The sequence below is a fragment of the Aphelocoma coerulescens genome (assembly GCF_041296385.1).
Source record: "Aphelocoma coerulescens isolate FSJ_1873_10779 chromosome Z unlocalized genomic scaffold, UR_Acoe_1.0 ChrZ, whole genome shotgun sequence".
NCBI lineage: Eukaryota > Metazoa > Chordata > Aves > Passeriformes > Corvidae > Aphelocoma > Aphelocoma coerulescens.
In genome coordinates, this window is record NW_027184085.1 from 7,236,466 (window position 1) to 7,264,074 (window position 27,609).

At 42.0% G+C, this 27,609-nt stretch overlaps 1 long non-coding RNA gene across 1 annotated transcript; it reads right to left on the minus strand.

The window, feature by feature from the left end:
• Positions 1-9,733: 9,733 nt before the first annotated feature.
• On the minus strand, positions 9,734-19,960 carry LOC138103566 (uncharacterized). The gene is made up of 3 exons (XR_011147757.1): positions 19,850-19,960; positions 19,505-19,712; positions 9,734-10,160 (listed from the first exon to the last, which is right to left on the minus strand). It is a non-coding gene; the product is annotated as an uncharacterized lncRNA (long non-coding RNA).
• Between the last annotated feature and the right edge of the window lie 7,649 nt (positions 19,961-27,609).

Consider the following 27,609-nt stretch of genomic DNA (forward strand, 5'->3'; position numbering starts at 1 on the left):
GTGACAAACTGTACTGTGGCAAAAGCTTCCACATGGGATATTTCTTTTAAAATTTCAAAATAGCTTAGAAAAAAATCATTGGTTTAGTGCATTAAAAAAAATCATATAGTTTTACTGTGAATTAAATGCTCTGAATTTAGTACAGCAAGGTATTTGGACTGACTCACCTCCCTTTTTTCCCTCCAGGGAATTTTATTTTGAAGCAAGATGTTTGTATGTTTGTTGTCAAGGAGTTTTTTTGTATTTTATGAATGAACAAATGAAAATCATGGGGTTAGACTTTCCCATCATACAGGGAAATCTCTGTGTCCTCTCCCCCCAGGTCTCCCACCATCTCACCACTTTTCAGTAGAAAATTAATCTGTGCCCTCAGTTTGCCTCCCATGGGGCAAAAGTAATGCTCAGAACTGTCCCAGCACACAAAAAGGAGGAGGGAGGGCATTTTCAGCTGTAAAACTGTGGGCATAATTTGTGTTCCAATACACTCCTTGAAAACTCACTGCCCAGAACTGGGCATGCTATTGCTCACACAGGTGACAAAAATTCTCCTGAATTTACGGTCAGGATACAGAAGGAGACAGATGAGAAAAGAGCAGGGCAGGTAGGCAAGGCAGGAGCAAGGGTACAAGAGAAAAGAGTCACGCTTCAGCTGGAAAATGGTGAGCTTTTATTTCTGATTGCATGACCAGCAGAGTTACACATCCTACATACTCATCTGAGGCCATCCCTTCAAGTTAGACCTCATGGGACAGGAGGGAATCTTGGGCTGTCTCTGCCCCATGCTAAAGGTAAATAGGTGAGTACCACAATCAATTTACTTTAATGAGAGAAACAGATGCATGCAATTTATTATACTGAGGGATGACGAATGCAAGCAGCATTGCCGTGGTTTAAACACAATTCAGCCCCACACAGCCACTCATTCACTACCTGACCGTGGTGGGATGGGGAGAGAATCAGAAGTGAAGGAACACATGGGTTTTTCATGAGGACAGTTTAACAGGTGAAAGAAATCCATGCTCACAAGCAAAGCTAAACAAGGAATGTTTCCAGCACTTCCCATCAGCAGGCAGGTGCTGAACAATCCCCAGGAAAACAGGGGATCCATCACACACAACAGTGACTTGGGAGGACAAGTGCTATCACTCCAAACTCCCCACACACACTTTCTTCTTCTCTCAGTTTTGTATGCTGAGAATGATACCTACAATAATATCCCTGTGATCATCTGGGGTCAGCTGTCTTGCCTCTGTCCCCTCCCAATTCCCTGTGCACCCACTCATTGCTGAGATGAGATGAGATGAGAAGGAAAGTGCTTGACTCTCTGCAAGCCCTGCTCAGCAATAATGACAGCATCTCTGTATTATCAACACTGTTTCAGCAAAAATCCAATACACAGCCCCATGGTAGATCCTTGAGAAGGAAATTAACTCTACTCCAGATAAAACCATCACTTGCATGAATTTCCACCCAAAACACAGGAGACAATTCCCAATGAGAATAAACAGAGGGTCTCTGGAGCAGAGCTGCATTCTCAAAGTGACTTTATAAAAGCTTTCTCCTCATTCCAGTCTTCTCCCCCACTCAGCAGCCTCCTTGAGATCTCATGTATCATTGTTTTGTGCACACCGCTTTCCATGAGATGAGTTTAATAGCATTATAAAAGTCACATTGTGCACAAATTGGGAACTTCAGTGCCTCAGTAACTGCTCTGATGCATACACACTTGCAAAGTTTTCAAAGCAGAAATGTTGAAGGCACTTCAAGGCACAAAAACATCCTTGGGTAAATTACTTCCTATTAGTATGTCACATATATCTTATATATGACTCTGGTTTCATGAAGTGACAGCCGCACTTGACAATAAAACTTTGCACTCTTTTTTATTTATATTTTTCCTGATTTTTTTTATTTCTTCCAAGTATATAATGTCTGATGCTAAACCACTTATCTTCCTGCTACCAGTGAGACCAGCACTGCTTACTTTGCTTACCAATAAGCTAGAGCATTTCCACCCCACACCTCTCCCTGAAATATCAAGCCATTCTAATCACTGCTGGTTAAGTCAGACAAGAGGAGGAAGCATGGATAGTTTTAAAAGGTGGGTAGGGTGTAAGTCCTGTGACCCATTTAACATTAACGGGTAAAAACATGAAAGAAAAGCTGAGTATCTTAAAAAGAGATGTTTCCTTGTCTGGATAAATTCCACCTTCGATCACAGAATATCACCCTTTTTTCAGTATCTTGAAGGTATATAGCAAGAACAAAAAGTACCAAGCCTTCTCTCTCACCTATAAAAAAGGAAAATAGAGGCATAGCTTCTACCCACAGGAATGCCCCAAACTGTCTGCAACCATAGGAATCCCCCAAATTGTCTGCAACCCTCCCCCTTTCCAGATAGTGATTCCAGAGTGAGTAATTTGGTTCTCAATTTTTTAATGAAGAATCTGATCTCCTTTTTTTGTTGTTGTGTTTTATGCTTCCACATAATGGGACACTGAAATTGAAAAATCAGTTTAAGTTCAGGTTTACAATCTATTTCACTTCCTCATTTCCAATTACAATTTTGGAATATTTTGTTGTTTGCGTTTAAGGCATCATATGGAGATATTTAACACTTCCTATCTAGTAGGTTAAGTGACAGTTTTAACGGACTGTTAGGAAAGTTTAGAAATACATAAAAACTAGGAAAAAATAACTCCAATTTTCTACTTTTCTGCCCCATACACCTTATGCATCACTTTGAAACAGAGAAATGACATCTCCTTTACAAGTTCTGATCATTTTGATAGCCCATGTTTAATTTCCTCTAGAGTATATTTCTGAAATTTTATGGCTGAGAGAAAGATGGAGTAGATATAGCTAAATTACAGAAAATAGAAGTGTATTAAACCTACATATTAATCCTCAACTAAATTTACAGTGTCCATTTAACTGAGCTATGAACTCTGTGTTTACAACTATGGGAAATGTTTCCTAAATAGTTCTCTTTCCATTTAAATTCCTAAAAGTGGTCACATCTGGCCAGAGCAAAGTAGGGGAGGGGAAGCTCAGTAATTAATAAGTTATTTGAAAATTCAGTTGAAAAATCTTATCTTTCAGACCTTCCAAAAAACAATCAAATTTGAATCTAGGATTGAACTTCATGATTATGTTCACTTGAAAATGTACTTTTTCTGTAAAATCCTGTAATTTAGTCCACATTAAAAAACTTACACTAATTCATAGGAATCCTAAAAAAAAAAAAAAAAAACCAAATAAAAAGCAGTCACCACATCAATACCATCATAAGGAGTAACTGCAGGGAGATTTATTTTAGACACACATTCTCCATGATTATGCTGGCTGAAAAATATATTATTTATAGAATGACATTTTATATTTTAAAATACGAAAAAAACATGAAGATCATTACTACTCCTTCAAATAAAGAATTCTATTTAGAATTAATGAGTTATGGTGGTTTTAACTATTAGTTTATTTTATTTTTAGGTTTTTTCTTCTTTTTTTTTTTTTTAATCTTAGGAAGCAGACAGCTATTCAACCCCAGATCTTGACCTGTTGGATTTTTATTTTTTCAACATTATATGACATCATAAATCATATATAAAGCAAATATCTGAAGCATAAATCTCCCATTAGACATACTAGACAATGTAATTTCCTTCATTTAAGCTTCAAAGATTTAATCATGACTCTTTACCTGAATTTTAGTTCTGATTTAGGTAGTGGCTGTCTAAATAAATCTCCCACAAATTGTTGGGAAAATCTTCGTTTGAAGGAGGTAGAAAAACAGGGAAAGAAGATAAGGAGTAGTGAAAGAAAAAAAGGAAGGAATTCGGAAGGAGGGAAGGAATTTGGAAGGAAGGAATTCGGAAGGAATTCGGAAGGAATTCGGAAGGAAGGAATTCGGAAGGAATTCGGAAGGAAGGAAGGAAGGAAGGAAGAAGGAAGGAAGGAATTCGGAAAGAAGAAATTCGGAAGGAAGGAATTTGGAAGGAATTTGGAAGGAATTCGGAAGGAATTCGGAAGGAAGGAATTCAGAAGGAAGGAATTCGGAAGGAAGAAAGGAATTCAGAAGGAATTTGGAAGGAAGGAAGGAAGGAATTCAGAAGGAAGGAATTCGGAAGGAAGAAAGGAATTCAGAAGGAATTTGGAAGGAAGGAAGGAAGGAATTCAGAAGGAAGGAAGGAAGGAAGGAATTTGGAAGGAAGGAAGGAAGGAAGGAAGGAAGGAATTCGGAAGGAAGGAAGGAATTCGGAAGGAAGGAATTCGGAAGGAAGGAATTCGGAAGGAAGGAATTCGGAAGGAAGGAATTCGGAAGGAAGGAAGGAAGGAAGGAAGGAAGGAAGGAAGGAAGGAAGGAAGGAAGGAATTCGGAAGGAAGGAAGGAATTCGGAAGGAAGGAAGGAATTCGGAAGGAATTCGGAAGGAAGGAATTCGGAAGGAATTCGGAAGGAATTTGGAAGGAATTCGGAAGGAAGGAAGGAAGGAAGGAAGGAAGGAAGGAAGGAAGGAAGGAAGGAAGGAAGGAAGGAAGGAAGGAAGGAAGGAATTCGGAAGGAAGGAAGGAAGGAAAGAATCTCAGAGTCCAGGCTGAATCCAGGGGGATTGCAGTGGACTATAAAGCTAAACCTCATCAGAGAAAGCTTTATTCCCGAAGGGAGTTGCACTGAGAGGGAATAATTGACTACAGAACAGAAAGAACCGATTCATATTCTTTGAAGTCAAATCAAATTCCTCATCCTGAAAACTTCCTTTCACAGATTAAGGGCCAAGTTTTCTTCTGCATTCTGTGAAGCACAATAAATTAGACTGCTATGAGTGAGACGAAAACCCATCTACAGGCATTTGATTCTTAGATCAAGGAAGCAGAATATTTTTGTATGCACTGATTATTCTGCTCAGCATTTCACTGTAGGAAATCTCTATATGACAATTCCTAATCTCTGTTTTCAGCATATTTAATCTTATATTCTTAAAAAAGCGTTTTTGCCCATTCCAGTAACACCTCGAGGAATGTGGCCACCAGGGTTAGTTAGGTCCTGGTCATTCTTACTCCGTCTTCTGATAAGAAAATTGTAATTTTTTTAAATTACTCTTTTATATCAAGGCAGTGTGAGCTGTCTCTAGGACCAGCAGAAGGAATGCAGAAGTGCACTTGACACCCAGAGTGGAAAGCATTATGATTTATACAATGGCTCTTTCTTATTTCAGAAAAACTGAGGACAGTTCCTTCTTTCACAAGAAGTCTTTGCACTAATAGGCTCAGGGTGTTTATCAGTCACAGGTTTGCCTTTCCATAATCTATAAAGTGAGGTTCAAGACTCTGAGCTTGATGTATGAAAGCAGAGTAAGGAAGAGAGGACATAAATGTTTTCCTTCTGGGAGCAAAGGGTAGATGGGATGGTGGTGGTAACCTTTCTTTAGGAGCACAGATAGGTACATATAGATGATAATTATCAAAAAGCAGTTGGTTATATATTCTTGAAACAAGGCAAATTCTTACCCACTTTTAACCTTGTACAATTTCCTGCACTGGGCTCCACTGAGCCTCCAATGGTACAGGACCTCTTAGGGGAAAGCTCTCCATTCAAGCACGTCAGAATCTGGGCCAACACACCACAAGGAAAGAAAGGGGAGACAGCTGTCTTGAGTAAAGCCAGAACAACATTACCAAGCTCTGGTCTTTGGGAAATTCAGTCCTCTTCCTACTGTTTGTGTGGCCTTTGATGATACAGGTTCACCTTTGCAAAAGACATTTTGCGGCAGACAGTTCAGATCGCTGTCCTTTAAATCCAGACATTACAACCAGCTGGAAGTCTGCAATGACCTCTTCCATGGCAGAGCAGAATAAATCAGTGACAAAGTGCTAGAATCATTGCAAGAACAAAAGAGATCCCTCCCTCCTGGAGCCTGTATCTTAACCTCTTTAGATGAGATTCTTGTTACCTCACATGATCCTCTGAAAGTTAGACATCTAAGTCTAAGGTAGCCATTTATGATTCCTTAAGAGTCAACTGAAAGAAACACAAACCTCCAAAAGGGCAGTTCACCTCATCCTAAAATAGCCCTTGGGAATGAGTCAGCAGTACTGCCCTCTGCATTACCCATATCTGTCCTCTGACTATAATGGATGGTGAGGGCAGTCCATACCTGTAAACTTCAGACTGAATTTATGTATGAGGACTCACACTTTCTTTAGGGTATTCCAGATTTCATTCCTGCAGAATCAAACACAGGAAACTATGAAGTCCACATATTCAAGTCTTGCCTCTTATAAGTACTTGGATAGGTAACATAATCACAATATGAGTTGAGGACTGATTTGAATGGAGAAAAGACTTATGTTGGTCACCTTAGTTATTATGGAAAAAATGTAGTAAACATAAAGCAATAATATCAATCTCACTTTTATGTCCACACACACACACACAAAGAAAAGGAAACAAGGTAAATTTGGTCTCAATTTACGTAGATGGATAATAAGACTTTCAATTATTGTTGCATTATTTGTTAGTATGTGGATGAAAGATTAGGTGACAATATGCAAAATATATTTTCTGCATATTATAATATTTAGTAATGTCATTTGATTTTTTATATGTTTCATTAAATTGTTTTGTGGCTTTATTATCTACCCAGATGCACAGCTCAGAAATACAATTATTCAGATTTAGAAGCAATAAAATTTGGCATGCATTTACTTGTATTCAGAATTCCTGCACGCTAAAGAGAAATTACTGCATTCTCCCAACATAGCTCGGTTCTCATGCCTTTGCTGAACCATTCATTAGAAGGAGCACATTACAGAAAATACACCATTTATGTTAAGAAACCCTCTGATAACAGATGTATTTGTACAAAGCAAATATTTCAATATATCATAGCCTTTTGATCATGACTATAATAGAAGCAAAACCTATACACATTTTCTGTAATGCATATCTCCGTTATATGATTATTGGGGGGGGGGGGGAGGGAAATGAGTGTTATAGATTATATGTTGTAAGAAAAGGCACCTGCAGACAGAGGTTGACAGTCCTTTGAAAACATTATTGAATACGATACAAATTGTTCCATTTTATAATAAATGTTTTGAGGTTGCATTAAAAGGCATGTCTCCTAGCTGAAGCACAGGGAGATTTCCTATAGACAAGTCATTCCAGCTTTGTTTTGCCTCCGCTATGTTTCATAAATCAAGCACTCAAATATACGACACAATGTCCTGAAGTCGTCCCCTGTCCCCTGTAGTTGCGACTGAGTCTGTTCCTGATGGATAGCAGGGTAGGGAGTAAGTCAGCAGTCGTGTCCTAGCAGGGGAGGTTTCAGCAGTGGTGTCTGCTGTGCTCTGTGAGGCTGCACACAGCACCTTGGAGCCCTGCTTGGACCTCAAGTGATGATGCTGGGTAGAAGCACCCCAGAAGCTTTAGTGTGCATTTTTTGTAGAAGCATCCAAGATGCACACTGTCTGTAGTACAGACCTGCTGGGCTGAAATGAGCTGTAACTGCTTATCAATATACAAGTAAATACGGTTGAAGGGAAGGTGATACTGCTCGGTGTTCCTTCCACTGTACCTTCCAGCAGGAATTGTAATTCCACCACCAAGTAAGTGCTTTCTTTCACCATTGTGTTGCTTCTCACACCACCTCCACAAAAAGAGCATCCCCTGGCAGAAGAGCACTAATGAACTTCCATTTGCTGCCCAGGAGTAAATGGGAGGATGTTCAACCCCAGGATGTTCTCTCCATTCTGACAGTCCCGGGTAAGGAACACTGCCTGGTCTCTGTTCACTCTCAGTGTCAGTGCCATTCTGAGGCAATAGTTTGCATTTTAGGGAGTCCCCCAGGGCACTGCCATGTGCTACACTGGGGAGCCCCAGGTCTTTAGTCCTTCTTTTGTGCTATCAGAACTGTACCATAATTGGTGTTGCTGTAGATGGATACCTTGAAGTTTCATGTCTCTCATGAACTCAGCTGTCTCCCATTTCTGCCCACCCATCACACAGGCAAACTTTATCTTGTAAGCCTGTGTAAGAGAAGAGACAAGGACAATCTGAGCAGCTGTGATTTAAGATTTGGATAACCGAGGCACAACATGGGGCAATTGCCAAGGGGCCAATCCCTAGTGATGTAGGAGATTTATGGACTACCAGAAACTGTGCCTTTTTTTCTATTATTTCCTTCTAAAAGCAGCAATATTGGTCTGAATATCTCTGCTCTGCAAAAGACACAGATCTCGTCCTCTTCTTTTTCTGCTGGAATTATTAAAATGTAGAATAGCATTTTATTTTTTAAATTAATAACTTCTGCTTCAATGTCTCTGATTAGGGTATAAGAGCTTTATTACATGAATGAAATCAGTATAATCTTTTTTGCCTAAATTTACACACATAATACAGATAACTTTAGTTCCCATTTCTGCAGAGGTATAGAATTTTTATTCTTTTATCCTAATGGATGGAATTTCAGGCAATTATGTTGTTTATATTTTAGAGACCAAACTATTTTTTTATGTTAATTTCAAATAACTCTCTTGACTTCAACAGAGTTACACTGGATTTACACTACTATAAATGGTAGTACATGTTGGTCCTTAAATGACTATGGGGAGTTTGGATTACCCAATGGATTTGGCAAACCACACTCAATAATTTTGCTAAAAATGTCTTTATTCCTGGGGTCATTTAATATTTATGCACTTGTTTCTAAAGAGTACAATGATTTATTATGAACCAACACTTGCACAATAAGCTATAATAAAACAGCTATTTAGGTTTGCTTGTGTTTACCACAAAATCAGTTCAAGGCATCTGAGAATTTTCTTTGGTTAAAATAAAGTATATCCAATATAATGGAGAAATTTGACTTGATGTAACTCACAGGCTTGTAGGACAGACAGCAAACTGCCCTGGTTTGACAGATGACAGTGGATATTCTTTGCCCACCACATTTTCCCCTCTTAGGGCTTCCCTGTTCCCATTCTCCCTCCAAATACACCCAATTTCAAAAGATAATGTAAGTCTTACCAACAGTGAAGAAGCAGCAATCTCTTTCTGTGTTTCTTGGCACATAGCTGAGTTATTTAACTTGAGGGGTAATGTTCTGGGAGTTTCTAAATTGTAAGACAAACAGATGGCTGTCATTTATGTATGGTTTTCAATTTGTACATTATAATCTTTCCATTATTATTTGGAAAAAAAGTCTGAACAGCTTACAGCTTCTTCAAACCATGAATCACCTCTTTCAAGATCTTGGCAGTTTCCTTGGACATTGCCTCAAGGGAGAAGAAGCCTTGCTCTTCATGCATGAGTTGACCCTACACTGAGGTCATTGAACATTCTCCACTTACACTGGATAACTGAGTGAGGGCTAAATGAGACTCTTGACAGGGTCAGGGTCAGTGAACAGAAAGGTTTAGAAATTATATTTTATTTTAATTTAATTTACCTTATTTTAAAGACTCAGAATCTAAATTCTGTAGACTCAGAAAAATACCATGTTGATGACTGACATTTAAACCAAAGGCAAAAATCTAAGAGATCCCAGATTTTCAATCTCTTTTCCTTCTGTCGAATGGTGCTTTTTAGTAACCACAGATGCCTTTGATTTAATTTTTCACTGTTCTATCCACCCTATTTTGTTGTCCATCAAGAAAGAAACGTTAGTCATCACTCTGACAACAACAGAAAAAAATTGGCTAAAATAGAGGTCTGATATATATCAGCTGCTTTTATTCTTGTTGCAAGTCAAAAGAATACAATTCCCACAATTTGCTTAGACTCATAAAGTATCATGCTCAGAGATACAGCTGGGGCTTTCAAAGCCACATCACAGCACAAGCAAGCCCTGTCATTGCCACAAGAGGAGAAACATTGCTCGAATCGTCAGCACCCACATTATGTATACCCACTTCCTTCCCTTTGACGACATCAATGAGATCAAAACAGGTTTAGCTTTCAGAAAGTGCTGTGGCTCAGTCATAGGTGTTCGGGACAGAGAGAAGTTGTGGGGAGGAACTCTCCACCTTCAGGCTATGCAGTAAGGTCACCAAAGCATTGCATCATCCTCTCTTCCAAGTTTTCTGCTTTCCACAATGTCACACAAGCAAAAGATGCTTCATTTATCAGAAATGCTTGCTATGTGGCAATTGTCACATCCTTGGGGAAAAGAAAAGAAAGAAAAGAAAAAAAAAAATAAACAACCTAGAGGACTGGAACAATTTTGGAAATCCATGAAGAGAGAAAGAGAAGTTCTCAGGACACAGGTGAACTTTGTGGCCATTGCAACTATCAGGAAACAAAGCTTCTTGTTAAAAAGGAGGCTAAAAAGAAAAGATTATGTAGTCTAATTGCCATGACACTGCTCAAGGGAGTAAAGGACAAATGGGGATAGTGGGGAGAAGGAAATACCTCCCACTCACAGGTGTTTCCAAACTGCACAAAAATGAAATGTGTCCTGTCATCCTTAAAGAGAAAAATAAGACTGAAAACAGGGAAAAGAAAGGTTAGGGTTCATGCAAAATATTTTCTGTTTAATGAGTTAGAACTTTGGCATGTGCTTCTACAAATGCCATAAATCTCTGCATATCCATGAGGCATCATTTCCCCACTCTGGTGTTTCAATTGGTTTCAACCCCTGACCCAGCTCCCTACAAACAAGCCACACTGTGGACAGCAGAGAGGTCTGCAGACCTAGTTGTGATGGCTCTGTCATGAGACACTAGAACTCCAAAACTGATGGCTTTGGGCAGCCTCAAACAATTGAGAGCATGAAAACAAATACGCAATTTAATCTGATGTGTTTAAGTCAATTGTGTAAGTCATTGCTAGTCATTCTGCTGCAAAAAAAAGGGAAATTGCACAGTTGACCAATCTAGAAAACCGACCACCAGTCTAACTATCCACACCAGTGACAGGCAGAGAAGCCACCTGGATGTTAATGTGATCAAGTCTCAGTAAAGAACTGCAGACAGAACACATTCATTTACAACAGCCCAGCCATAAGTTGCTTGAAGTGTGAAAGGCAGCATGTACTTATTTAGTAAGAGGCAACTACTTTCCACTTTGACCATAAACCACATGTACCCATCTCATGACTTCCTATCGTCATGCTGGAAATACATATTTTTGGTTCTGATATGATTTGCGAGGTAAAACTAAACTCTGCAGACAGCTAAAACTTCAGTCCCTGTCTCTGGAGCATCTGCTGGAAGTGTGAAGGAACACAGCGCAGAGGTTTCCTCTCAGCTTATTCTTTGATTTAAGACAAACAAAATGCCTGAAAAAAATCATACTGTACTTGCTAAACAACAACTCTGAAAGAGAAACTGCAGATGTTGGGAAGTAAAAAGTAATATCCCAGCCCTGGTGAGATAACACCAGGGTGACCAAGCTGACTGTGCTGCCTGGTGACAAGCATGTAGGGTAAAAGTAACTTGTCCAGACCATCTCCATTTGTCCTACATCATGGCTGCACCCAGACATTGCAACTAATTCTGGGAATCCACTAGGGCCAGCTAAGAATTGAAAAGCCTAACAAAAAGTTAAAAGATGTATTAAAAACAAACGAACAAAACAACAAACAGCTAGACAAATATAAATTGACATTTAAGAAGTTGTCAAGACTTGCTATACATGCCACAAATATAAGTCCAGTCCAAGTCAAAAAAATCCAATGTCAATGACTGAGGGAGAATGTTGGGGTTCCTCCCCCCTGGCGTGGGGTCCGGGGGGAGGGGACCCTGGAGTACAGGCAGGGCCTAGGGGGTTTCCCTACTCCCTGGTCAATCCCATTCCCCATTGGTTGTTTTGTGTTCCCCTGCCCGGGGGAGGACCCTGGTGGTCCCTTGATTGCTCAGTTCTTCAGCAGTCCCCCAGCCATGTGGCTGGAAAATAAACATCTCTAAAATATCTATCAAGAATCGGCTCCTATTTCTTTCCACAGGCCTCGCTGTCTAATGCATGTTGCAGGACTCCCCACTGCAATGGGAGAAAAAACAAAAAGGCTCTCTGGAGCAAAGCTGACATAGGTCTGATTATGCTGACAGAGGAAAATAAAGTACTTGTTCTAGAATATTATTCTAACTTCCCTGAGAGCTTACTAGGAGCCATTACGGCTAAACAGGTAATCAGATATGCCAAATCTATTTTTGCTAAATATAGTACACCTGCGATCAAAAAGTCTGACAGTGGGCTACAGTTTTGTAATTTACTGATGGGAATTAGATATATTAAACAGTAAAGAGGCCCCAAGCATCCATCCTGTGGTTTAATGAAGTTGTCTCCTTAGAACCATAGAATCATATAATTGTTTATATTGAAAAAACACCTTTAAGGACATGGAGTCCAATCATTAACCCAGCACAGTCACATCCACCACAAAACCATGTTCCTAACAGCCACAGCTACATGCCTTTTAAATAGTTACAAGATGACACAACCACATGCCTGGGCAGCCTATTCCAAATCTTAACCACCCTTTCCATTAAGAAATTTTTCCTAATATCCAATCTAAACTTCCCCTGGCACGGATTGAAGCTGTTTCCTCTTATCTTGTTGCTGTGACTTGGTAGGAGAGAATAAACACCACTTCTTTTTAGGTACTTTCAGAGAGCAGTAAGTTCTCCTTTTCTCCAGACTAAACAACCCCAGGTCTCTCCACTGCCCCACATCAGATTTATGCTCCGGATCCTTTCCCAGCCTTTCTCTGGAGACCCTCCAGCACCTCAATATCTTTCTTTTTGTGAGGAGCCAAGCCTCTTAAGCAGGACATTCTTCCCTCCAGAAGCCCCAAGTGTCAGTGTTGCTAACCCCATCCTCCTTACTTCTCCAAGAATCAAAACCTCTATTATTCCATGATTGCTATGACTGGGGCAGCCTCTGACCATCACATCACTGACCAGCTGTAGCTGCCTGACCAACCCAGTGGCCTTTGATGATGGGTGACTACATCAGTGGACAAGGGAAGGGATATAGATGTCATTCATCTGGACTTCTTTAAAGCCTTTGACATGGTGGCCCTGAACATCTTTTTCTCCAAATTGAGATGGATTCAACAAGTGAACTGCTAGATGGATATGGAATTGGTTGAATGGTTGTCCCGTTGCCCCAAGATGAGCTCAAAGCTTTGGCTCAGTCCCAGAGATTTGACATTGCCAGTTTAAGTGAAACCTGGTAAGACTGGAGTGCCCGGTTGGGTGGTTACAGGTGCTTCCGGGGGAGATAGGGCAGGAGAGGTGGAGGGGTGGTACTGCACGGAACGGAAGGAGCTCACAGCTGGCCACAGCACAGTTGAGAGCCTCTGAGTAAGTGGCCAGGGACAAACAGATAATGCAGATGCCATAGTGGGAGTCTGCTACAGGCCTCCCAGCCAGGATGATGTCCGTGGGATCCTCGGGAGGTTTAACAAGGCCAAGTGCAAGGTGTCCCTCTACTCTGCTCTGGTGACACCCCACCTGGAGTACTGCCTCCAGCTCTGGCCAAGCTGGGCAAGTGGGAGGTGTCCCTGCTCATGGCAAGGAGATTGGAACTGGGGGGTTTTTAACATCCCTTCCAAACCAGTCCGTTCTGTGACCCCATTATCACCCACCAGTCCTAGCTGTTACCTGCCTTGGCCTTCCCCTTGATCCCTACCCATAAATTATCAGCTATCATTAAGGTCTAGACAGTTAAAACACTCCCTAAACATACATGGCTGCCCCACCACCTCTCCTTCCTTGCCTTCCAAAGAGCTTAAAGCCATCCATTGCAGCACGCCAGTGGTTCAAGAAGCCAAACCATGTGTCTTCCTGTTTATTCCCTCATTATTCCTGGCAGGAAGGATAGAGGAGCACACTGTTTGTGCTCCTGTTCCCTTAGCCACTCATACCAAGGCCCTGAAGTCTCTCCTGGTAGCCATCGGATTTCCTGTTGTAACTTCATGAGTGCCCACTGGGAAAATTAACAGTGAATAATGATCTAAGGGCCCTACCAGAGCTGGGCTTTCTCTTTGTGTTAACTGGGCCTAAGGGCAGCAGCAGCATTCCCTACGGAATGGGCCTGGTCTGTAGTCATGGACACACCAGCTCTGCTGGGCAGGAGTTCAGCCCATTCCCTCTGCCCCTTCAGTCACTGTGTTCAGTCAGGTGCAGAGAGGATAGGGATACGTGTCATGTCTGTCAGTCTGTCAGGCCTGTCTCAGGGAAGGCAGGGCTCAATTCCAGTCTGTCTCACATTCCCTAACACTTCTCAAACTACTCCTCTCCTCCTGGAGCATTGTCACTAAACACAGGAGCTTCTCTGCCTGGATGCCCTCCCACTGGCATGAGACCAGGACTTACCCTGCAGCTGGCCCTGGGTGTTCCCCCAGAGCTCTGCCTGGGTGACTGCCTCAGTCATGGCTTTCTGCCCTGCGGACACCACTGCTCCCTGGTAGAGCTGGCAGGGCTTCAGTGCCCTTCTTGCATGCCATTCTCCAGGAACTGCCACCCAAACTTCCAAGCCATGCCCTGATGGCTCTGTCTTGCCCTCTTTTCCCACCTTGCTGGTGTCACTTCTGGCTGCAAGCCTCTACAGAGGCTTGGCTACCATTGCCACTGGCCCCACCTGGGTCCTGTCATCCAAAGTCAGGTGATCTGTGGGCTTCCAGCAGCTGTCCCAGCTCCTCCTGAGCTTCCTCCAATTCTGGAAGCTCTGTTGTGCACTGACCAGGGTGCTCTGCTGCCAATCCTGCCAGGACCAGAGCTGCTCACCTCAGCAACCTCAGGAAGACTGAGCAGGAGACATGTGCAGACAAAATGGACAGGGCACAGAGGCAAAATAAAAGGGACATTTTGCCAAAGAAACCATCAAACAAGCACCAAAGAGCAAAGCAAGGAAAACCCAAAAAGATAGCTGTCCCAGGACAGCTGGATCTGGTACTTCAGAGCAGCAATGGCACTGGTTAAAGAAGTCAGTCCTGGCAAAAATCACAGGAGTGAACAAGCACAGATTCTAAGTACTGATGAAAGTCCCAGTACCACTGATATCTCAGGAGAAACTCAGTAATTTAAGCAACTAGAGAGGCCTAAATTAATTTTAAATTTAAAATTTTAATTTAAAAATAAAGAAAATGTGATGTTTGCAAATATATGTAACAGGATGTCATTTGCCTACATACTATAAAGTAGGTTTTGTTTGTTTTTTTCCTTTTGCCTAGGACAGTAAAGCAGAACAAATGTTGAGAACTGCACCTTTCAATGGCAAACACAGGCATTGATTTATACCACCTTAGACACTTAACATCAGAATCAAAATCTAAGCGAGTAAAACAAGATCCATTTCTCTCTCATGGAGAAAAACAGACACCTTCATAGGATGCTTTTCCACACCTCAAGACAGGAATCTAAACTGGGAAAGGTTTTCTCTCTCTCTGTTCCTCTGTCTCCCCATGAACTATACAGGGAACGCAGATGGAAAGTCAGGCTTAAGTGTCTTACTGTGTGACATTTAGAATCAGGGGCACTGAATCCTGTACTCAGCCTCAAGGATGATGCTTTACTAACAGTATCCCTAGTAGACAGCTGTTTTCCATGACCTTTTCAGTGACCTTAGGCCAGGCCTTCAATAAGAAAGCTTTTTATCACTTCACCAAGGACTCCTACATGCTACAGGAGTCTGCTCTATCACCCTTTTGCAACATTGGATCGATTTTCCTGAGAGTCTCTACTACAGTTAGTTTCAAGGTCCCAAGTTAATTTTCTTGCTATTTTCATTTCCACACCCCTTGGAGTCCTCCTTTGCAGCAAACCAAAACCCAGGGAACAAACCCAGGGACAGGACATCTGCATTTCCCTTGGGTTTCATCTGTTCCCTCATGCATGGGGCTATTGGCTACAACTCTGTGCATATAAGATCAGATTGCTTTGCATAGTGTCTACCTCAGCATTAGCACTCGGGTCTGCAGCTTTCCGTGTCCTCCGAAATGCAAACAACCAGGGCACTCTCAAAAGGCAGCTGGGTGGCTGCTGGGGCTGGAGGTAATGCCTGGGCTTCTGCGTCCCATTTTGAATCTAGCCCATGGTAGATAGCAAACAAGCATTGCTACCATCTGATGGTTGCTTGGGGAAGTGAGTTTTGATGCTGCAAACGTTCGTCTCGGAAAAACCACCACTCCCGGTTGCATCAAGGAGCACTGTGCTGGCAGCTTCCTGGCTTGCAACAGGAAAGATTCACAGACTTATGTTTTATTTTGAGCTCCTCTCACATAACTCTGAGGAAAACAGGCAGCATAGATGAGTAGAACTGAAAATTGAAGTCTTTTATGTAATGAAATACTCATGTGAAGGATGGAGGTGTATTTTTAACTTAGTCAGATATTTTGCTCCCGGGGAATTTAAAAAAAACCCATTATATTAAAAAGTTGTTTTATTAACAAAGTGAAAGGGTAATTATTTTCATAATACACCTTAATTGCGGGGGGGGGGGGGGGGGGGAAGAAGGAGGAAAAGCACTGAAAGGGCTCTTTTATTTCTTTTAAAAAGCTTTTTTAAAAAATTGCCTTCCTTTTCAGTGTACGGATAGATCAGAGATTACTTTACATTCTTGCTTTGACAGCATATCCTACATAGTGGGAAACTGAGGCACTGAGATATTAAAGGTTAAAATCACAGATACTCTATGAAAATGGCCAGTACCTGACCTTACAGTGTGGTCCACTTTGTACTCCCTTCTGCACGTTCAAAATTCAGTTGTGGTGAATTCACCTGTCACTGAAGACTCAGCATTTTCATCAATTAAGATAACTGCCCTTCTTGCATATATTGTCTACCCACAGTGGTTTTTGCCCCCAGCATAGCATCCATCCTCAGACCCTTCTTGCCTTTTTGTCCCACATCCCAATAATTCTTAATTAGATGCATCAACTGTCCTGTCCATTTTCCCTCCTTTCCTTCTCATCAGGACCTAATTCCAATTTATTTTTCATTACTTCTCCTCCTTTTTCCTGCCATATATATTTCTTGTCCTGAGCTGTTTCCAACATTCTCAAGACAGATTTCTCTTTTTCATATGTGCAGCAAGCAATTTCCTGATCTTTTCCTGCAAGACTCACTCAAGAAGAGGAGAAAGGATGTATACCAAGGAAAGCACAGGAGAGTCATTGCATTCAGGTACTGAAATGCTGAGTTTCACAGCCCACCACCCAAACTGCAATTGGAGCTGAAATTGAATTTAGTGGCTGAAATTTAAAATATCTCAAAGAGCTCAATGTGCTTGTCGGTTTTAGAGGCCTGTACATCAGTCAAGTGCTGGTCACAACAAGTGACCCACTCACATCTTGAATCTTTACTGCAGCTTATCAGAGCTTTAGAACTTAATTAACAAAACACTACCAGAAATCTGTAGTAGATATGCAATATATCTTTCTCTAGTCTTTTTATCTGAAAAAAAAAACCTAGTGATTTTGGGCTTTTTGAGGGTTGGATGGGTTTAATTTTTTTGGTTTTGCTTGTTTGTTTGTTTGTTTTTTTGGGTGGGGGGAGCTGAGTTTGCTGGTTGGTTTTCATTGGTTTTTGTTTTTCTTTTGCTTGGTTGCTTTTTTTTTTTTGGACAAGCAAATACCCAAGATGTCAAGAGCTGTAGGGAACTGGATTTAGGGCCAAATAATGTGTCATGAACCTTAGGAAGAAACGGGAAAACCACAGCTGCTTATCTGAGAGAAAATGGCCTATTTTTTCGAGGTGACAAGACCCAACAACATCTAATGAATCCATTATCTGAACTATTATCTGCTTTACAAAATGCCAAACTCTCCACTTAAGGAATAATTACAGTTGCAAATTGCCATCGTTTGCATAGTTTACAAATCACACAGTTTAAAAATCTTACCTATTGAAAGCACTGAGTCTTCCACATTGCCCACAAAATAGACAAATTCACAAGTCATATAAGTTATCAAGAAATGGACATTTAAAGTGGTGCTGTGCTAAGAAACCAATTTTTATATTTATTTTTCATCCTGATTTTGGTATCTAAGTATACCCTGCAAAATAAGAAATGCGTACAGTATAAATTCTTGGTAAAATTAATATGTATGGAAAATCTCATTTGAGGTAAACTGGCATGTATTTTTTATACATATTATGATTTACTCCTGGAGCAAATGCATTTGTTTATGAGTTAAACAGTAAAAGGCTTTTGTGTACCTAGATCTTTGTGCATCATCTGAACAGTGTCAGTTCTTCAGAGTTTGCTACAGAGCAGTTGTTCTTTCCATAATGGTGCTTATGCATCTTATCATTTGTTTAGTACAGTTATGCAGTTTTAAATTCTTTTCTCCCTATGAGGTCTGGAAATCTCCTTCTCCATCTTAAAGTGAGAGAAAGCTTAGCCAAGAGAAAGCTTAATGATTTAGCCACAGTCATACAGGTAGCAAAAAGGCAGCTGAACAGGGTTTTCTGCGTAATCTGCAGTGAGGACAATACTTGCTCTCACTCCATAAGTCCTAGAAATAAAGTATTAGCCCCCTGGCAGGGCTCACCATTTTTCAGGGTAGTCCTCACTTACTGGGTGGCATAGCATGGAGTCTTAGATGGAAAAACTGCAGTCACTGTGCTGAAACCTACAGTTATTACACAGACAAAAGCAGAGCTCCTGAAATCCTTGCACCTGATAGTACCAGAGCTACAGTGCCATAGCACCTTCTCTAAACTGCTGTCAGAGGGCAAAGGGTGAGATGCAGAGTTACAGGCAACCAGGGCCAAATACAAAATAATTTCTATTTACATTGTTGTATGAGACAAGAATTAACACCAACAACAAAAACCCTACTGCAAAAAGAACAGAATGGAATACTATGGACATAAATATGGTGTTACATGGATAAGCTACACCTGTCCTCCAAACGAAAAGTTGAAGAACTGGGCTACTTTGTCCGAAAACACGGGTGGCAAAATAATGGTTTTTCAGTTCAAGAGCTGCCAAGGCAAGTGTGATGAATTATTTTTCAGAAGCACCACAACCAAGAAAAGAAGGCATGGACTTAAATTACAGCAAAGATTTAAAGTAGACACCAGTAATATATTCTCCTGATATGGAATAGTTAAGTATCTGAGTAAACTGTTTGGGAAGCTTGTAACATCTCCATTTCTGGCGGTTCTTTAAAACATAATGCCAGGCTTTAAACAGGCATAAAATCAGCCTTAGAAGGACAAAGGAATAGATTACTTCATGATTCTACATTCTAACCCCGAGTTATCTGTCACGTCGCGCTCAAAGAGAAGCCTGGAGGTTTAGCTGTTCCTCACCTGAGGGAGCTATTTCTGAGCAGTGTGTGAGGGCACGCAGGTGGAGGTGAAGAAGAAGAGAGAAGGGACTCCTCGTATAGAATCCCACCCACCTTTAGGGAATCCCCAATTTGGACATATATTTCTCTCCGCTGCAGCAAGAGTTTAAGAGGGCTGCACCCTACTTCACCCCCAGCAGCAGGAAAATGAAAAACTTAAAATATACCACCCCGGGAACCCCACAAAAAATTTGAGACTCACCACACAAAAATAGGTCCCGGGAATGAAAACCTGCTGCCGAAGTCCTCCACCAAAGGTCTCGAGCTGAGACTGTTGACTCCTGGAGCACCACTGACCAAAAAGCAGTGTGCTGCAACAGGAGGGAAGCGGCTTTCCCAAGGCACGTGTCCTGGGTGTTTCTGAGCTGCTGTACGTAGGTCAGGGAATCCTCCTAGAAGAGTCCCTATCCCTGTTTGGGTGCCATTTATCATGTCACGTGCTAGCTCAAAGAGAAGACTGGAGGTCTTCTCTTTGAGCTAGCAAAGAGAAGCCAACTGGTTTATGGTGGCTTCTCACAAGAAGTCCAGAAAGGAACGAGCTCCTCACCCAAGGGAGCTGTCTCTGAGTAGGGTGTGAGGGCATGCAGGTGGAGACGAGGAAGCAGAGAGAAGGGACTCCTGGAACAGGTTCCACACAGAAGGCTTATTCAGGTGAAAGGGTAGGGACAAAGAGCCGAGGGTCTGAGGGTTTCCAGGGACTTTATAGTGGGGATAGGAAAGGCAGGGATAAGGGATACAGCCAATAGGATACAGGATAGGAGGCGGGGTTGAGAGCAAGGGAACCAATGAGATTGACACATAGGAGGGACTAAGGGAAGGAGCCAGTGGGGTGTCGAGTATTGCAGAACTTTCTAGAACTTATACATATTAACTTGAGGGAAATGAATATGCATACACTTATACCTAAAATAGGGAGGGGAAAATAAGGACCAATCATACAAAAATATGTAAGCTGTGGAACTGGGGGATTATGGGCTCTCACCCTAACCAAGAGCAGGGCATTAAGCTTTGGTGCCTGACCACCACAGTTTGGTGTCGGTTGATCCTCAGGGGTCAGGGTGGCCGCAGCCACTTGCACCGCCACATCTCCCCCTTTTTTTTGTTTTAAAACCGACTAGGTCGCTGCAGAAATAAGAAAGTTTTTTAAAGCAACTTAAAACAAATATGATAAGGAAGAAAATTAATATAAACCAAATAATGGATTTAATAATAGAAGCCCCCCACCCTGATAACCCAAAGTTTGAAAATAAACTGTCCATCCAGTCCTTTGTCTCCTGTTGGATCTTATGCAACTGGTCTCAGATCTCCTGGAGGGAGGCGTGGATCGACTGCCCATTTGATGACAAATCAAAGCAGCACAGCCCCTCATGGTCTTGGCACCCATGGCCATGTGACAATAAACAGAGGTCAATGGCGGTGGTTTGTCTGGCAATGTCTTCATCTTCAAGGAGGCCAGCCAATGTTTGGGATGTTGAATGGACGTGCCTTTCAAGCCAGCGCCCAGTATTTTCAATACTCCCAGGTACTTTCACTGCCACTACCCAAGGCAGGGAGAGGGAGTTTGTTGTTTCCTTTTTGTGTAGCCAACTAATGATTTCAAGATCACAATTTGGATCGGATTGTTGGGTGGTCAGTTCTGTTTCGTTCTGCCAATTGAAAATTTGAGATTTGTTCAGTACGAGCACGGACACACGACCCAGTGTGCATGCCTCTCCTTGAATATGAGAGGGGATTTCTGCCCACACTTGGTCCCCACAAATGAGGAGATTGCCCAGCTGGAGCCTAATGGATTTATCCATGGACACGGACAGTGTTCTGGTGGTATGATTGCACCAGTGTTCAGAGTGATATTCAATACGAGATGGTCTAATAATGATATTGACTCGTCTAGCCCCCTGGTAATAGAAATTAATGCAATAGGGGGCTGGAGAGAACCCCAGCAGCACCAGTTCCTGGGGCTCCTCTGGTGTATGTGGACAAGTCCTTGTCCACACGTCCCACTGGTCCAGCGGGCTAGGTGGGGGTGGCTTCCTCTTAGGAGCAGGATAGATGGATGGGGCAGGAGGAATCCCAACCAGACAGGCCGAAAGGCGGTTGTCCATGTCTGCCATCGGGAGGCACAGATGGTCCGATTTTGATGCTTTGGCCAGGGTGACCCAGATGTTTCTTCGGGGCCGCAGCGCGATCCACACCAAAGCTGGTATCAGCATCCAGGAGATCACGAAGTTCAAGAGCAGCAGGAGCAGAAAGTAACAGGACAGGCTGGACATGGTGGGCACAAGGTGTTTGGGGTACCTTCTCGGAGAAACATATAAGCTTAACATTTCTAAAGTGTATAACAAAGGAAAATCAAGAAACCCATAAAACCAGAAAAACCCGACTTTCCAAAATCCTCCCATAGGTTCCCCCCTTTCTATAAAATGTTCAACTAAAAAATAGGGTAGGGTAGAAGGGACCAGGGAAATGCAGAAACTTGAGGATCTGTGGCCTCGTCATCAACAGGGCATCTTTTCCTTCTCCATGCAGCCATGGCGACATTTTTGGGCTCGCTGTTGGCTGAAGGGCTTTGATGTTTGCTGGGGCTGGCTTCGACTACCTTGGCTGGTATATATGGTTTTACCCACTTCTTGGGGATCCAGCAGGGCCCTACTGGGATGATGATGCAGGCATATCCCTGTCCCCAAGTTATTAAGTCAAAAGGTCCCTGTACCTCTTTAGTTTCTGGGTCCCAGACGAGCACAGGTGCCTTCTCCTTTAGTTTGGCTTGGGTTTCATTGGAGAAGTGCCTCAGGACAGGCAGATCGGGCTCCTCGAATGAACCGTTGAGAAAGTTCATGGTGAAAAGGGCTTGGTTCAGTCTTATGAGGGGTGTGCTCACCTCAAAGCCTCCCTTCTGCTTCTCAAGGAGTCCTTTTAGTGTCTGGTGAGTCCTCTCAATGGTCGCCTGTCCTGTTGGAGAGTGTAGGATGCTATAGTGGTTTGGTCTAAAATACTCATTACTGTTTATCTTCTGTGAGATAAGAATTAGGAGAAATGCAAAGCAGGCACCAAACTTGAAAGAATATAAAGAAGTTTATTAACAGACCTAAAAGAAGAAAAAAAAAATCATGCCACACCTTCAGAACACTTCTCCTCCCCCTCACCTTTCTCCCTTCTGCCATTGACATTGTAAAAGACAACCCTTGAGATGTTCAGTCTGTTTACCACTTCCATAATAACCTTGTTCAGTCCATTTAGGAAGAGGAGTCTCTCTTGCCCATGCTATGAAAACATTATCACAATGAGCCAGCCACCCGGGTTGGTTCTCTGCTCGCAGTGTGAGTCCCTTCCCCCTGACTTGCAGCTTTTCCCACAACTGCTTTCGAGGGTCCACTCCTGAATTACTGGGGTACAATTTTAAGGTTGAGCCATTCAGAAACAAAAGTTCTCTTCACCCATCTCTAGGAGCATTTCATCTCTAAGAACAGAGGCCCTCCTCCTTCCCTGGGAGCAAAGGGTCCTCCTCATCTTCATCTCTAGGACTATCTCTGGGAGCATCTTCAGGAACTGAGGTTTTCTCCTTTTCCATTTGGAGCAAAAGTCCTCATCGTTTCCATCTCTCCCTGTTCAAATTTCTCATGAAATTACAGCTGCTTCAGAATCTGCCTATCTCAGCACAGGTGCTTTTTGCTCACCAGTACAAGTTGAACGCTCCACCCCCCATGCCTTCATGAAATTACAACGGGTACTCTGATACATCATAGCTTTACAACAGAATTTCAGCTTTAAGCATCTCCTCTTTCTTCTCCCTCAGGTTTTCAGCTCTTCATAGCACTAAAAGGGTTAATTTCACCTAGGCCTTGCAGCTGGAATTTTGATTATTGCTGTTGATCACATGGTCTCTGCTGGACAGTGGTGCAACTTCAGCTGAATCTTGGCCGCACTGGAGAGGGGGAGCTGGGCTGCTCTGGCTGCCCACAGCCTCAGACCCTTAGACCCTTGGCTCTTCGTCCCTACCCTTTCACCTGAATAAACCTTCTGTGTGGAACCTGTTCCAGGAGTCCCTTCTCTCTGCTTCCTCATCTCCACCTGCATGCCCTCACACCCTACTCAGAGACAGCTCCCTTGGGTGAGGAGCTCGTTCCTTTCTGGCCTTTTTGCCTGAAGCCGCCATAAGCCAGTCGAGTCACAGCTAGACCTCCAGGCTTCTCTTTGAGCTAGCATGCGACGTGACTGTTATCTTCCATGTCTTACTAACCAGAGTCGACTCTTGTTTCTTCTTAAACAGAAACTCTCTGTAACATACAGAACCAGGAGACAAGCATATGATCTAGTAAACTGAAGACCTAATTTGGAAAATATTCATGAGATTTCGAGGCTAGGATATTTGAGGCAAAAATAGAACCATTCTCTTCAATGATTTATAAGATTGCTTTAGAGAGACAGGGTAGAACATGCACAGTGATGTAGTGAGTGAAAACAAAAGTAATTGTTAACATGTTGCATTTTGAAGAGTAGTGGCACCATTTGCCCTCCTGAATTTTGTATCAGTACTTCCATGAGCTCTCCTGATCAGCGCAGATGTGACTTTGGTAGGCCTGGGAAAGACATGACCTCGGTTATTCCCTTGACCTAGAAATGTCAGGGTTAATCTGTTCTTCCAATTTATATCTAGGTTGCCTGCCCTCCTTCCTGGGAGTGTTTCAAGACAAACACTGAGCAACCGTTCAAAACTCTCAGCTGCTGTCTTATCCTCTATTTGACAACTCATGAGTTTTTTATAAATGTAAGTCTTACTTTGATTTTTGCCTGCTGCATCAAGCCCCTCAAATTAAGGGTTACTATTTCATGAGACTAAAATAGCCTCACAGGGCCTATGTCTCCAGTAGCACAGCACAAACAAAATGGTAACTCTCTTCCACTTGCTTAATAGTAGAAATAAAGTTGCCTGGGCAATTGTCACTGTAAGATAATTATGAACTACCAGGAAATACAACTAGATGATGCCTCACTCTACCTAAACCAGTTTAAAAAGCTTGTTTTGTTTTTTTTTTACCTTAAACTACTGGTCTGAATTTCCACCTAAGTGGCTTCTCTGTCACCTGTACTGTAATTTGGTAGTATCCCAAGTGAGAACACATGTCTCTGGAAGTCACTGCCAGGTGTTTTGAAAATAACTGGAACCATCTGAATATTCAGATAACTAGCAGTTAAATTTCTTCAGTGTAGATGAACAGAAAGAACCTCTGCGAAGTCTGAAACTTTGCTAAAAGGCCTTCAGCTTTTTGGAAGAACATAGGGCCAGCAGTAATATGTGTGAACACCTCTACTATAGCTCCCAGCAACTTTACAAATAGCCATAAAATCCCTGTTTCAAGTCTGGGATTGAAACAGGTCTTCCGTCAAATGTTGTTTCCACTGGTTTGAAAAGCAAGGCTGGAAGAACATGATTTCTGCTGGTCCTGTCCCCTAGCATTTCACATATTTTTTATTGAGCCTATTTTCTCTACAAAAATCTATGACTTTCTAAGAGTCAGAATAGGCAAAAAATGCACCTATTAGAGCGTTTCAAATAATTCTTGGTAACGGCTAGAAAGGAATGGATTACTGGGGGATGTTTAGTTGCTTTGTTGTACATGCTAAATCTCAGTGCCAGTTGTGATGCTGCAGCACTCAGCCTCATGTCTTTGTCTCATATTCTTCTTCAGAGATCACTTAGCTGAATTGCCCCTTTAACCTTCCTTATCTTTACCGGAATTTTCTCCCTTGCCCTACGTGAGTCCTGCCATAGAATCCAGAACCTCAGATGGATCAGGTACTTTGGAAACCCTGTCTCCTTCTCCCCCACTGCTCTCAGACATCTGGCTTTGGCCAACAGTTCTCCACCATTGAGTTCCATCTCATCTCATTCTACAGCCTTGTAACACATCAAACATTATTTATTCATTTCACTGTTGTGGTAGGGTTAGGCCTAGAGAAGAACTTCAGTGAGGTGTATGAACAATGTAGGAGAGATTCTGTTGCTGAAAAATTTATAGTCAAAAGAATCAAATAGTGAAGGAAACACAGTATTTTTGTCATATTTTTCTGAGGTTGAGTGGGAACATCAAACTATTGCCTTCTGTTCACACAAGAAATCTCTGATGTTTTAAAATACACTGCTTCCCTGCCTAGACTACAAAATCACCTTCCATTTCATCAAGGTTTTGTATTATGCAAATGTGAGAAGACACTCATATTTTAGAAGTTCCGATTCGTTCCCAACCTTCAACTTTAAACAGATTTATTTGTTGGGTGGTTTGGTTTGTTTTTTTTTTTTTTTTTTCCACTTTCCAAAATTGCTTGCTTTGATTTCATGTTGTTAAAAATAAAATCTGTGATCACCTTCACATAAAATTTTGTCTGTGCTCCTAATTTGGCTGTTTTCTCTGTGCTTTGGCCACTAGAGGGTAGCACAAACAGCCTCCTGGAGCGAAGGTCCAAGGACCCCCAGGAAGACCAGGGGGGACAGGAGAGGTGGAGCAGGGTGGTGAAGCAGCAGCAAGGGGCTGTGGACAGAGCTCCTTGCCTCTGCTTAACTCAGCAGTGAAGTCACCCCTGGACCAGCTGGATCTAGACATGGATGAACTTTCCCATTAACCAAGCCTAGGTATGGCTTTGGAGAGATAAAGAAGGGTATTTATGCATATATGTTAATGATTTGAGGGAGAGGTTGGTTTTGTTTTAACAAGACTCTGTTTGTGTTTAACCCTTTGGGCAGCATTCATATGGATCTGACTGAGGGTGCACGAGACACTAATTGTGATATTTACAGGAACAAACTGGATAAACTCAACAGTGGTAGAATTAATGAGTGCAATACTGGAAAAAAAAAGTAACCAAAAGACATTAAAGAAGTGGGAATAGCGATAGCATGCCTCTGTAAATTCACGTGTACAGTAGGCAGGATTCTCTGAATTGTTTAGAAATTTTGCTCCCACAAATCACCCTTTGGCTTTTAAGTCTCATCACAACCTCCTGACTTTGCCTTGAGAAATTTTTATATTTCAATCCAAAGTTTTCACAGGATGAAAGGTTTACTAGCCTACATACCCCAAGCCTGAAGCATAGCCCAAGACTGAGAAGAAAGACGGGAGACAGAAGCTCTGAGAGAGAGTAAATGTCATGTGGAGATACTAAGAAACAGGTCAAACCTGGTGTAAAAATTTTCTCCCTCCTAATGAAAATGAAAAGCAATAAAATGCAATATCAATCTAGGATTCTGTGCACCTTGGCTGTCCAGATCAGAAAAGAGGGTGAAGAAGCCAAGTCAAAGAGAGTGAAAACACAACTGTTGTGTATACTGACCTCCAGGTAGCCTGTAAACTTTAACTGCTGTACAGAAATGCAAAATGCAGCAGCAAAAAACTTTAGGAATGATCCAGTACAAAACATGATGCAACAGCTGAGCAAGGCCTATTATAAAGCAATTTTCATAAAGTCTCTACAGTAGGCAGTTGCAAAAAGAAAAGGGATAAGAACAACAGACGGAAAAATTATATAACAGGTTGTAGATCATCAGTGTTTTTTTTTTCCTTCTCAGCAGCAATGAATCTTCTAGTAAAATCAGCAGAAAAGCAGTGTATGGGTCCACTGATGGCAGGAATAAAGCAGACCCAGGGGAAAGCCTAAATGGACAATAATTGCAGGTTATTATATACTGTGCTACAGTACAGTGGAAAGCTGGTCAGCTATTAGCAAGTTTGGAAGGAATAATCAAGAGGACGGAGAAGAGAGTTTATAATCTTTCACATTCAGCAAGTCAGAGGCAGGTCTCCAGAGCTGAGAGATGGGAAAAGAAACCAGCATTGTGATGCACCAGGGTTGCATCTCCACTGCTGAGGAAGGAATTTGTCAGAGCTTCTAAATATGATTTTTTAAACCCCTGTGGCCTGCAAAGATGTAATTTAGCTGGGTTTCCTAGGCTGGGTGCAGAAGTGTCCTAGGCCGATGGAGATAGCACCTCAGGAAAGGAATTCAGTCATTTATTAAGGCTGTAGGCATTTATTTACCTATGTTAAACACTTTGTCAAAATTCAGTTTTTTCAACATAGACATCCACTGTCACAGGAAGAGCAGTGGGACATCCACTCTGTCCTGGGAGTCCAGTGTCATTATCTATCTGCCCCAAGCACGTGTCTTAGCTTTTGTAGGGCATTTGAGAGATCACTGGATACCAGTGTTCAGACAACTGCAGCCCCTCCCCAGGTACATGGTGTTGGGAATCCAATGGAAAATGATAAGCAGCTCTTGATCCACCTGCAGACGTCCTTCCTTCTCCCTCTAATT